Source organism: Coptis chinensis, chromosome 2 (assembly GCF_015680905.1).
Source record: "Coptis chinensis isolate HL-2020 chromosome 2, ASM1568090v1, whole genome shotgun sequence".
In the NCBI taxonomy this organism is placed as follows: Eukaryota; Viridiplantae; Streptophyta; class Magnoliopsida; order Ranunculales; family Ranunculaceae; genus Coptis; species Coptis chinensis.
The window spans coordinates 3,572,645-3,586,353 of NC_141457.1; the positions used below are offsets into that span (position 1 = coordinate 3,572,645).

General features: G+C 36.0%; 1 long non-coding RNA gene across 1 annotated transcript; it reads right to left on the bottom strand.

Annotated features, from left to right (window-relative positions):
- Positions 1-11,753: 11,753 nt before the first annotated feature.
- LOC147514403 (uncharacterized) lies at positions 11,754-13,709 on the bottom strand. Its single transcript, XR_015213204.1, has 3 exons — positions 13,356-13,709; positions 13,031-13,168; positions 11,754-12,072 (listed from the first exon to the last, which is right to left on the bottom strand). It is a non-coding gene; the product is annotated as an uncharacterized LOC147514403 (long non-coding RNA).

Consider the following 13,709-nt stretch of genomic DNA (forward strand, 5'->3'; position numbering starts at 1 on the left):
TCCACCCCGACCCCATCGCAAACTCAACCTTTGGTACTAGTTTTTTGACACTCGCAAGCGAAGAAGAAGGTGGTGCTCTTTTTGAACTCTCTAGCCCATCATTTTCTCAACAGAGATTTCACAATAAATCATAAGGGCCCGGCCAGCCCACAACAACTTAAGAATCGGCCCTACAACTAAACCAAGCCCAACTGCCTAAACAAGGTTACTCAGCCTCCGGGGAGCACTGGATAGCAGTCTCCTTCTCTTTCCTCAACAGCTTCCGCCACCACTCAATCGGTCACTACCGAATCAGCCACCACACCCTACCAATCACTCAGTTTTTATCACCACTAAAAACCCTATAACTTTAATGAAATAAACATCCCCACCTATGTATCCTCAAATCATTCGGTTTTCCTCACCACTGATACACTGGTTGATGGAAAAACACTGAGTCTCGATCTCCTTCATCGCCTAAAAACCCAAACCGACCGAAGAACCAACATCAAAACAGACCCAAGAGATTGCAACCCATCCAACAGCACACAAATCATCGTCTTCAGTAATCTCGACCCAGCCCTGCACTTGTATACGCCCATCTCCTCCAAATGTAAACAACCTACAAACTTTTTATCCTGCCCCCACAGACGGCGCCATTTGTCGCACCCAATTACCACGACCTTTAACTTTACTAGTATTAAAGCTCTATTTTTTATCGGCTGCACCAATTAGATTGCCTACATACCCATTTTGGGATCAAGCCGCCGTAGTTCACCCCTCTCTTCTCTCTGCCTCTCTTATGAGCTGCCTCCTTCTCCCGCCTCCTCTTCCTTCCTCTTCCCTCCCTCCTCTCTTTAGGTTTACCTCATGGGCTATAGTATGGTATTGGGCCTACCTATATAATCCATCTATCAATATGGCTAATACAAATCTTGAATACAAAAACAGGCCTTGTTTATTTACAACAAGCTAGGTAAATCATGCCATACAACGAATTACAACGAATAAAAAGAATTGGAAACTAAAGATGTATTTTACAACTACTAGACATGACATGTACTCTAAAGATTCTAAGCCACACAACCACATAAAAATTTAAAATCAGGATATTATAAACCCAACCCCAAAAGAATTCCAAATCATGACAACACAATGACATACAAATTTCAAGCCATACCCATGTCTAATGTCTTAAGTTTCCAAACTACTTCACACGTACAATAAACTAAAGCAATCCAAAAAAACATTTGAACCTACATAAATCAATCAACCATCTACGTGCCCTTAGACATTGTCAACAATCTGCAACTCACTTAGTGGTCGGTATGCACTATGGATGAACAATCTGCAACAGCCCACAAAATAAAACACTATGGGTAGTACAAAAGACGTACAGGTCTAGGAACACAAGGGTGGGGGAGGGGGATCAGTTCCTTTACATAATCACAATACAACAAGGTAAATAAGAGGCAGCCAAAATTGCCACTTACTATGTGAATAATCTCATGGAAGTACCTAAACTTATATATGATATAGTAGTATCTCACAACAAACAAAAAAATTCAATTTAGAGATTCTCAACCAAATAAAATAGCACACTTTGGTTTCTTCATTCACGACAGTGTGAACAAGCTAGATCCTAAGATATGCTCTACCTTGTTCAAAAATATTGCTCCGCATTCTTGGTCATAGAACATGCACAAGCTAAACTAAGACGATTTGTCATTCTTACCTGCAACATGTGCATTGAATTGTTGAAGGATCATATGTTAAGAAAAATGGATGTGAGATTCATGGTTCAATACGCATTTCGTAGATAGAGATTTTCATTTTAATTTTCCCGTTTAATGGAGACACTAGTAAACCAACAAAAATAGACAGATTAGCACAGGTGCACTTATAGAGTAATTTTCTCTAGAGTTTGTCGCCTTATAGAATATGATGCCTAAGCTAACCACACATGATCAGAAACCAAATACTGTTAAGTGAATTATCAAGGTGACTTGCATTTTTGTCAATATATAGTGAAACCTGCGCAACTCGGTTTAGAATAACAAATGCTTATTTCCATTCCTCTTTAGAGCGAGTCCAATGGAGAGCTGCCAAAATGAGCTGTCAAAGGGCGCCACATCAGCTAAATAGCAGGAGAGTCAAATTTGAAAGCAGCTAAACAGAAAAAACGTTCCAATGGAGGATGAAGATGAGGTGCTAAAGGGATACGGACAGCATAGTTTCTGCCGTCCGTCCATTAGTTGCAAACTTAAGTTGAAATTTTTTTGGACAGACGACACAGTTTCTACCATCCCCGAAATTTAACACACGGACGGCAGAAACTGTGTCGTCCGTCTCCCGAAACTTATTATAACAGCTGCTAGCGAATGTCTTAACTTTGGCTGGGTTTATGGCTCCTTCCAAAGTATGAGTCTTTTAGCAGCCCCATTGGAAACACATTTTGGTGGTTGGGGTGCTATATTTGCCTTTAGCCGCCCATATAGCCCCCATTGGACTTGCTCTTATGTATTATATATGCATTTCTAATCAACTCTAATAGAATGTATTGTACAGAATTGGACTATCCCTGGGGTAACAACCACCTAAACCTGTTTGTCAAAGTATTTACCTACCAGCCCTTTCATTATGTATTGATAATTAATAAATGTTCACTCATTTGTAGTCATTCATACAATTAGAACAACAATGTCACTTAAATAAATCAAAAAATCAAAAAAAAAACAAACAAACATTTTCAAACGTTCTGTTAAACCAAAGAAAGATTTAACGCCCAAGTTTCTTTTATTTGAAATAGACTTACCAGCAAAAGGGATACTTTTGAGAAAATCAGAAGGTTTCCTCAAGTGTAATTCCACTCCAAATACTTCAATAAGTAGACAGATCGAATACGATAAAAAGTAAAGGAATTTATGACAAACAAGAACATAACATAATGAAAACAACCTTACCAAATTTCTTCTTTGAAGTATCTGGATACTTCTTGACAAAAACTGGTTCAAACGATCCAATACAACCCCACAAAATATTTTTCTTCAAAACTTTCATACATCCCAATCTGTGCTCCATCACTAGTAGGATGTTCTGTCTACATATAATCAATATAAATTTTGAGAAATAGAAACCAATTTTGAGTCTTCAAGATTAAGCAAGGACGACATCAGACCTAAAAACTAAAGTACCAAAAGGATCTGGTCTATTCTTATTTGGGGAAGATTGGTGATGCCCAAATACTCATTCAATGCCTGGCAACTTTTCTTGGGAAGTTTGCCAACACAAGATAGATTAGTGTATAAGAAAATCTTGTAGGTTTCTTCATGTTGTTTCTGTGACAATTAATAGCAGGAAAAACTCTAAACACTTATTCTTTAACTGCAACTATACCAAAGAGGTCTGGTCAAAGGTAAAAGTTGTTATTGGATTGGGGCGACAAGTTGAACATTCAAACAAGGAGTGGTGCAATCTCATCAATATGCTTCGAGGCAAAACTCCATGGGCAGAAGTAATCAAGCTATATATTTGTGCTACTATTGGGTACTTATGGACTGAACATAATAATAGAAGATTTAATGGAGTGTCCTTGAGTCCAACAGTTATCAGTTCAATGTTGCTCAGAGATATGAAGCAATATTTGGAAGTACAAATGGAGGAAATACATGATTCTGTCAAAGTTAGAGTTCTGTCTAACAAGATAGGTCTGAATTTTAAGTATAAGAAGGCTGCAGTCCAGCAGGTTAGATGGCTTTTTCCACCTTCTGGTTATGTCAAACTTAACTGTGATGGTTCAATGAATCTAGAGCATGTTGCCTATGGTGGAATGGCTCGAGATGAGCATGGACATGCCGTGTTTGCTTTCACTGGAGAAGGAAATGTCCAGTCCATTTTGTTTCAAGAATTGAAAGTTATCGAGATTGGGATTAGCTTGTGTATTGCTTAGGATTACACAAAGGTGGTAGTAGCTTCATATTCTTTGAGAGCAATACAGATTCTGAAGGAAATAGAAAAACCTCCATGGACATGCTGGAACCTCGTAACTTCAATTATAAGTTTCTTACTAAGGCTTCATGAAGTGAATCTAATTCATGTTTACAAAGAGGAAACCGGGCAGCAGATCATCTATCAAAACTTTCATTAGGAGAACTTTTACAACCTCTTGTATTTACACCCCCGTTATGTAATAGATTAAGTTCTATAGTAGAGGAAGATGTAACTGAAATTATGAGAGGTTATAATACAGATGGGGATCTGCAAAATCCCAGCATCATTTCGTACCAAAATCAAACCTTTTTCTGTGAATAAACTGCTGGTATTGTTCTCTCGATCCCATTTTTATGAGAATGAGTATCCCGTGCTTCCTCATCAGTTAGTGCAGAAGAGTTACTCTGAAAAAGTTAGGTTCAGTTTTTCACAGAATAATTTAAGAGAATATGTCAAGTTAAAGTTTCCAAATTAGATTGCATCCTAATGCAATTAAAACTGTCAGTTCTTTATTTTATCGCTTAACAATCAAATTCATTATAAACAAGTCTGAGAAAAGGATACTGAATAAATACAACCTCATCCACCAGGGGGATACAACATTCTTACCAAGTACCCATCGTAGGACTTTGATAAATCTTTCTTACTCAGAGACCTGCTTAGCACACGTTGATGGTTCAGACTAACAGGCTTATGCAGTGAAGGATTCTTGTAGTTACAACTACTAGCACTTTTGACGTTAGCATGATCACTAGACTTGAAAGAATGATCTATATCACTGTCATTAAGAGCAGAAGAAATAGTTTAATAGTGAATAACAAGAAAATGTCGACTAATACAATTCCATTATGGGTGAAATTAGAGAACAGCCCAGAGGAAATGAGGACATCTCACAGTAAAAAAATTATAAACTAGTACATCTCACACTAATAGTTTAATATATGGTTGTCTCGGCTGGAGATGGACATTTGTGTGTGCTGCACCAGGAGCCCAATGCCATTAAATATTGGCTAAGTGAGTGTCTTCAAATGCAGATTAAGAAGATCGATATTAGATCGAGTCCATCCAGACCCTCTACTTCTTGTTAATCAGATCAATATATAGGAAAGCTACTGCCAAGTTTCTCTGTCTTGTGTGGTTATATTAACAAATTATGTTACTATACGTGTACATGACTCCATGAGAAGATTAGAATTGCATGTATTGTTGTCTTCATGACATGATTGTAATAGGGAAACCTGGAAGAACACGAATGGAGAAGAAAGGAGGCTAGAATAATAGGGTTAGAGAGATTACTCATACTCTACCCAGAGTTTCATATATATACTTAACCTATCATGGGTGTTAAGGTACCCCAATACATAAGAATAGAAAATACTAGATACGGTTGCCAAACTGATAATCCACACTTATAGAAACGTGGGACAATACATAAGTCAACAATATATAGGGGGCGCCCGCCCTCATGTAAGGAGCAAATGAGGGGCGCATGCCCCCATACTTCAAATACTTCAACACTCCCCCTCAAATTGTAATTTTGCAAACTGTGCATATTACAGCTTGGATGACATAAATAAAGATAAATATATTGCTTCCTCTTTCGCATAGAACTGTCTTTAGTTGAAGAACTCGAACAATTGTTGAGACATTCTGGAAAGTTAAATTGTCAATTTAGGCAATGGCCTAACTAGAATACTAAAGTTGTACCACAGTCACAAACGGTAATCATAACACATGTTTAGTGGCACACTGTTTGGCTGCTGCTCACTCCATTTGCTATTATGGCTGTCACAATGCAAATTGCAAAGAATAACACTGATTTGATGTGCGCTTCTTGGCTACTACTATCAATATCACTGTTGAAGTCAACACAATACTATTCTGGGTACTCCTGAATACTGAATATTGAATATTGAATACTGAATACGTAATATTGAATACTGAATACTGAAAAGTGCAGTTAAGGATTAACTGCTACATGGATACTGAAAAGTGCAGTTTAGGCTTGACTGCTACCTGGAAACATGAGTGCAGTTTAGGTTTGACTGCTACCTGGATACTGAAGAATGGAGTTTATGCTTAAATGCTATCTGAAAACATGAGTCCAGTTTAGGCGTGACTACTACCTAAATATTGATGAGTGCAGTTTAGACTTGACTGTTACCTTAATATCTTGGTGGAGCTTGATTCTCAGGTTTGATCGCTACACGGATTGAGGAGGAGTGCAGTTTAGGCTTGACTGCTACCTGGATACTAAAGATTGCAGTTTAGGCTTGACTGGTACCTGCTGAAAGATGAATACTGAATAGTGAGGATGTTATTGCTCATACTGTTGAGATGCAAAGGGGGAGCACATGCCTTGTATAAGGGGCACACGCCCTCATGACGTCTCCATATTCTCCTTGCCTCATATACTACTTAATCTCCTCATATCTCCATATTCTCCCCCTCAAATTGGAATATACAAGGCGGAGTTGGAACATACAGAGGCTTGTCTATTCCGACTTGAACTTGAAATAGAGGAAACCAAATACCATCGCAATAAATAGACTGACCATCCCCAAAGTGATACAACCAACTAATACCCACTTCAAAAAAAATCAAAGACGAAATTATACGACCAAAGATCAACCAATGCCCACGTCAAAGAACGATATTGTATTCACCAATAGCCATATTCTCATAACGTATAAGAATTAACAAACATCGAAAAACAAAGCAAGAGATACTTAGAGGAAGCGGAAAACTACCATAAAACATAGTTGGGCATTCTAACAAACACTCGGATGCGGAAACATACATAAACAAGTCGTGGAAAGCTTGAGCTTTTCAGCCCAAAAGCTTCCAAATAGAGTGCATCGAGAGAAAGGGAATATCATATCAGCAAATCAGTAGTGAATAGTGTTGTAAATAGTGGCGGTGAATAGTTCCCATTAACAGTAACTCAGTGAACAGTACTGCAAACAATGGTGGTAAACAGCACGGTGAATAGTTCTGTGAACAGTGAACCCAAAAGCATAAAAAGAATAGAATCAGATCTGCCCGCCGGAAAAGAAAATCTCCAACCTCAAAGAAATAATACCACCAAAAAGAATAAAAGACAGATAAACTTGAGCCTTGTCAACCAAAGAGCATCCAAAAAGAGTTCATCAAGAGAAAAAGAAGATTAGATCAACAAACACCAGCGGAAACATGTTATTTCATACAGATGGGCACGTGCCTATGAATCAAGACAGAAGGACTTCAAACTTTGTTGGTCTCTTTTTATGAGAAAGATTGAAACTTGAATACTTAAAAAGAATTGATTTTTTTTTCCTTGTATACTGATTTTGGGGATACCTCTCCTAGCATACAACTAAACTTATATTTGAACATGATGCTCTAATATCATGTTAGTGGTGATGCTAAGAGAGTTGTGACATAATTGTAATAGGAAAACCAGTAAGAAAAAGAATGGAGAAGAGAGGAGGCTAGAATAATAGGGTTAGAGTGTTAACTCATACTCTACCCAGAGTTTTATATATATATTTAACCTATTTTGGGTGTTAAAGTACTCCAGTACATGATAATAGAAAATACTAGATACGGTTGCTAAATTGATAGTCCACACTTATAGAAACGTGGGACTTTATATACATCAACAATATATAGGGGGCGCCCGCCCTAATATAAGGAGCAAATAAGGGGCGCACACCCTCATACTTCAAATACTTCAACATATCTATTAAAGCATGAGACGTGCAACGAACTGTGCATCCATAGAAAAGTTTTGTAAAATACCATTTCAATTTCTATGCTCATCAACAACTCAAAATACATTATGTGATAGCATAAACTCTAGGCAATACCTGGGAGCATAATACAAAATATTAAGATATGGCAAAATATTAATTCCTGATTTATGGATATGTATAGTGGATATATCTTTCTCTTTGGAGATATTTGACATTGTTTCATATGCAAATATCATGGATATATATAAAATATCGATAAATATCGTAGATATTATGGATATTTCTTGATATATTATGATATATAATTTATATTTATTTGAAATATAATAATAAATATTAAATAAAATTGTTATCTATACAAAATATCGCCAAATATCCCAAAATGTCGTAAATATCATCGAAATATCGTAGATATTTACAGTCTTATATATCTCTAAACATATCGTGATATTTATATATCTTTTGTTGAAATATGGATATTTATCGCGATATTTTGTATTATGCCTGGCAGCACCATATCACTAGAAGTCTGGAACACTAGAGCACCATAATTAATTCCTTGAAAAACTTTCAAAATTCAAAGTAGCTTAAGTGGAAGCATAAGAAATGCACTCTTTATAAGAAATGCACTCTTTATAGAACCAAACGATTCATTCGGCAAATCATTTGAGATTATAGAAATAAACGCATATACGCATGCACTCTGTTCCATGACCACTCTGTATATATCTAGAATCATAGTGGCCCAGTTAGGGCTGTCAATGGGTTTCGATAACCCGATAACTGATCCGAACCAAACCGATAAAAAATGGTTTGGGTTGGGATAATTTGATTTATTTTCTATCGAACCGAACCGATAAGATATTGGTTTGGTTTTGGGTTTGCCCTCCACCGAACCGATATAAATCCGAACCGATAAGATGACATTTTAGTAATATTTATGATTAATTTTGTATATGTTTATCAATTATGTGATTGAAATTAATTGATTTAATTTAAGATTTAATTGATTTTATAGTTTTCGGTTCGGGTCGGTTTAGATTCAATTTGTAATATTTCTTATCGGTTTGGTTCGGTTTCAGATTCTCAATTTTTTTATCGGTTCAGTTCAGTTTGGGATTCCTAACTTTCTTATCGGTTTGGGTTTGAATTTTCTAAAACCCGACCCAAACCGATCCATTGACAGCCCTAGGCCCAGTGTAGTTTCGACTTTGACGGTGTACGCAAAAAGAGTGCGTTGTAATGCATCTTTTTCTAAATTTCACTTCTTAGTTCTTACACTAAAACAGTGTAGTTTCGACAATTATGGTATGTGTATTTATAGTGAAAGTATGAAACAGGGCCGGTTAGGGCTTGGTTAGGGTCGGGCCTATGTTTTAGAATCTTAGCCTAGCCCCACAGAAGGCATTATTAGGGCGGTCGGCCGACCCCTAAACTCTCAATGAGGGCTTTAGTTGTGAAGGCTTTATAGGGCTTAGGGTCGGGTCGGTCAGGGCCGGGTTAGGGTCGTTAGGGCCAAATTCCCACCCCTAATACAAAGGATTCTACTCTCTATCACTAATTTTTTGTAGATTAATGAAATGTTCTTGCGTTCTGCACTCGTAAATATTCTTAAATCAGGTCATGATGATTATCGACGAATATGATATCAAATTTATGGACATCGTCAATTCCAAACCAAAATGTCAGCTTGTCCCTCCAAAAGTAGCTCAATATATTTCAATTAAAATAAAACTAACGGGCTAGATGCAAACATTTATTTGTTACTTTGACTTTCTAGGGAAATGTTTTCTCAACAGCTAAACAACTATGGGAAAATAATTCACAAAGAAAACTATACAGTACTCCGCCGACCACTGTGTTGGTCAACTAGTTTGGTGCAAATATTTATCCAATTTCGACATTCGTCACCCAGATTCCAGACAAGTAAAATAAGGGGGCATAAAAGTACTTACACCTAAAACATTTTTTTAAAATCATGTTTGTCCTCAATGACCAGTCCCAAGTCCCAACCTCTTTCTCTAGTGATAAGCAAAGTCGAGTTTCATAAATCTGTATGCTGATCGAATGATTGGTGTGATGCCACGTTAATTATTAGTGGCCAAAAAAAAAACAAAAAATGATGAACAACGGAGGAGGACGAGGAGAATATATGGATCGGTCACAGATCACAGTTGGGCCGGGTATGGACATATATGCCTATAAATCTATAATGCATGATAGTGACCGGTATGAACTAGTTAGAGATATCAGAGAGAAACTCTCCAGGACAAATCGGGGAAGAAAGTAATTCGTAAGGACACTTTTTTTTTAATCACTCATAAGGACCGGGTAGATGAAAGTTCAAGTATACTCTTAACGCGAAATTAAAAACGGCTCGAGTACATGAAATGTCAAATATACCCCTAGTACGAAATAATAAACGGTCCGCCCCAACCGAAACGACCTAGTGTATATAGTATGAACAATGATTATTCATACCTATTTGAGATATGAACAATCACTATTCATACATTAGCATGAGCCATAACAGTCATTTTTCCTATAAACAATCACTGTTGATTGTTCATACCTATTTCATTGTTCATACCTCAACATAATGTATAATCAGTAAAAACATCTATTGGAGTATGAACAATCATTATTTATACCTCAACATAAGCTATGAACAATCAATATATATTCATACCTCATAATGTATGATCAGTAAAAACACCTATTGGAGTATGAATAATCATTATTTATACCTCAACATGAGCTATGAACAATCATTGTTCATACCTATTTAGGGTATGAACAATCAATGTTCATACCTCAACATAATATATGATCAATAAGAACATTTATTGGGATACCTATTTGAGGTATGAAAAATACCAATAGGTATGAACAGTCAATATTCATACCTCAACATAATGTAGTTCATATCTATGGGGTATGAATAATGATTGTTCATATCTATGGGGTATGAATAATGATTGTTCATACCTATTTGGGGTATGAACAATCAATGTTAATACCTAAACATAATGTATGATCAATAAAAACACTTATTGAAGTATGAACAATAATTGTTCATATATGAAAAATAAGTGTTTATACCTATTTTGGGTATGAACAATCATTATTTATACATCAACATGAGCTATGAACAATCATTGTTTATACATATATTAGGGTATAAACAATCAATGTTCATATGAATAATTATTGTTCATACCTAAATATAATGTTCATATATTAGGGTATGACACTACAAGAAAAAAAGCTTTATATCACTGTTAAAAACCGTCACAAAAAGTCTTTTGTCACTGTTTTTTTTTTTTTTTTCTAAAACCGTGACGGAGTGAGAGTCATTTATTTTTTTCCAAAACCGTCACAAATATTTGTTCCAGACTAGCCTTTCTCTACCATAAAAAACGGTAACAACTGCTCAAAAACCGTCACAACAAATCATATCATTTGTGACAGTTTTAAATAAACGGTTATGCATTCATTCTTTTTAACGGTCATAAAACCATAAAAAAACGGTAACAACTGCTTAAAAACCGTCACAACAAATCATATCATTTGTGACAGTTTTAAATAAACTGTTATGCATTCATTTTTTTTAACGGTCATAAAAAGTACCATCAGTAATGACGGTTTGGGTAAAACAGTGATATGTATATATTGTTTTTTTTTTTTATTAAAAAGAGAAAAAAGAAACGTAAATATATATGAAAACTCACAAAATTGGGGACTTGTTATAAACTACACATTTGAATAAACTACATACCTGAAAATGATCTATTAAATTTCAAGTACACTCATATATAGTGCTAATTTCATTGAAACATTCCAATCCCCTTGGATAACCACTATATATTTGTACTTAATCGTAAAACGTAATGAAGTAAATAACACATTTCCAATCTAATTCATATAAATTTAATCAGCCTACTCCAAATCCAAATGAAAAAATAACCTAATACTTGACACTCTCAACTGTTGAAAGTAACAATAAGTTTGAATACAAAACATATCTGAGGTTAAGACACTTGTGGACCAATTAAGAGATTCTCCAGCTTTATATCTCTGTGTATGACATGATTTCCATGGCAGCATATCAGGTTCGTGCAAGTGATGAAATGTGCTATTGACGCACATAAAAAACATTGGTATAAGATATTTGCAAACAAAAATAGGTATGCTTCCATAAAATTGTTTTGCATCTATGTACAAGAAAACACAAACTGCTAAGTAGGGCAACTTATTCCCTAACCAATAACTCGGCGGTAACACGTTTCTCGCTGAAAAATTTGCACTTCTGGAGCTCCTTGTAAAGTTCGCCTTTCACTGCATATTCAAATATCAAATTTACCCGGGTCTGCAATCATAAAATGAAAACAAAGTAACTTAGTCATATTACTAAGAAGAGGATGAATAGGATGACAAAAAACTAACTTAATAAGGTATTTAAACCATAAACTGAGGTAGGAAATGAAAATTAATCTAGTGAAACTATTTACAATTAACCTTCTAAGAGTTCTCCTGCAAAGAATACACTTGAATTAAATCCAGTAAGTAGACAAAAGTTTTAAGCTAAAGTCTTATAACACATTGGCAACTAGGGTTGGTTATCGAGCTACCCGAGTCGAGTATTGGCATGTTCAAGCTCGACTCGCACATTTAGCGAGCATGCTCAAGCTCGACTCGAACTTGACTTCGAGCTTAATATAGGGCTCAAGCTCAAATTCAAGTTCGACTCGACTCGTTCAGTACGAGCTCGAATTCGAGTTCGAACACAAGCTCCAACTCAACAAAAGAAGAAAGAGATTCACAGTTTGCATTTCAAACTAAAAATAGTTCATTTACCGTACCTAAAAACACAAGTTCCCTAATAAAACAAAACCCCATCTTACAAAATGATTTTAAACTAGCTATTTGGGAAGAAGACTAGACTCACCTCTAAACTAATTAAACAGAAGTCGACGGAACTCAATCTCGCCTTGTCGCGAGAATAAAAGAAAATCCAATAGCCACACCTAGGTCATATTTTGAATTTTCACACTTAACTTTAGTGTTTACAAGAGATGGGTCACAAAAGTTTTTAAGGTGGATAGATGGTTAATTAGTAAACTTTGGTTTCTCTTAAGTAGCTTGTATAAGCTATTGACGTGAAAATGAATGGAGAAAAAAATGGGTCTGTAATTGCTTTATTCTAACCTTGTACGCACTTTCAACTAACAAAGAAAGCAATAATGTGAAAAGGCATATGTAAAGTGACATATTGATCAAGCACACCAACAAACAAAAAACAGGGAAATATGAAAAGGGGTGCTTACCTTAGCTGTATTGGACTGTATTCCTTATTCTACATGCGTCCTTTCCTTCCTCCCTGGCTATTCCTAAGGTTCCTTTTGCCTCCCTTGCTTCAGCGTGCTCCTTCATTCGTGGGTAGAACACCTTCTTGGTAATACCTTCTGAAACAGGTTGTAGCGGCTTACAAGTGTTAGAGAGGGTCAAAGCAATGGAAGGTCATATTCGAAATGGATAAAAAGCGTAGCTTTACAAGTAAGGCACCACTGTAAATATATTTAAAAAAACACTATAACTATCAAACAAACAAACCAAACAAGAGGACTCACCTACAAGATTGAAAAACAGTACCTTGAAACAATACTGCTAACTGCTACAAGATTGAAAACAGTACCCTGGGGTAAGGTTGTAACTTGTAAGATCCTATTACCAGTTCATTGAGATGATCGAACTAGGATGTTGGCATTAGGCAACGATCATAAGTTTTCAAAGGTTTTGAATACAGCTGGTCTTTTGCAGTTACCCAAAGCCGATCTTTTGCAACGTCAAAATAGAAATTTGATAGATCTACAGTTGCAAAGCGTTGAATTATCTGAAAAATCACAGATATGTCAAAACAAAGCCAAAACTGATTACTCGATACTCATGCACTGCAAGTACAAGCATTTCTTCTACTGCAGCCACAACAGGAAGTGATTGGATGCC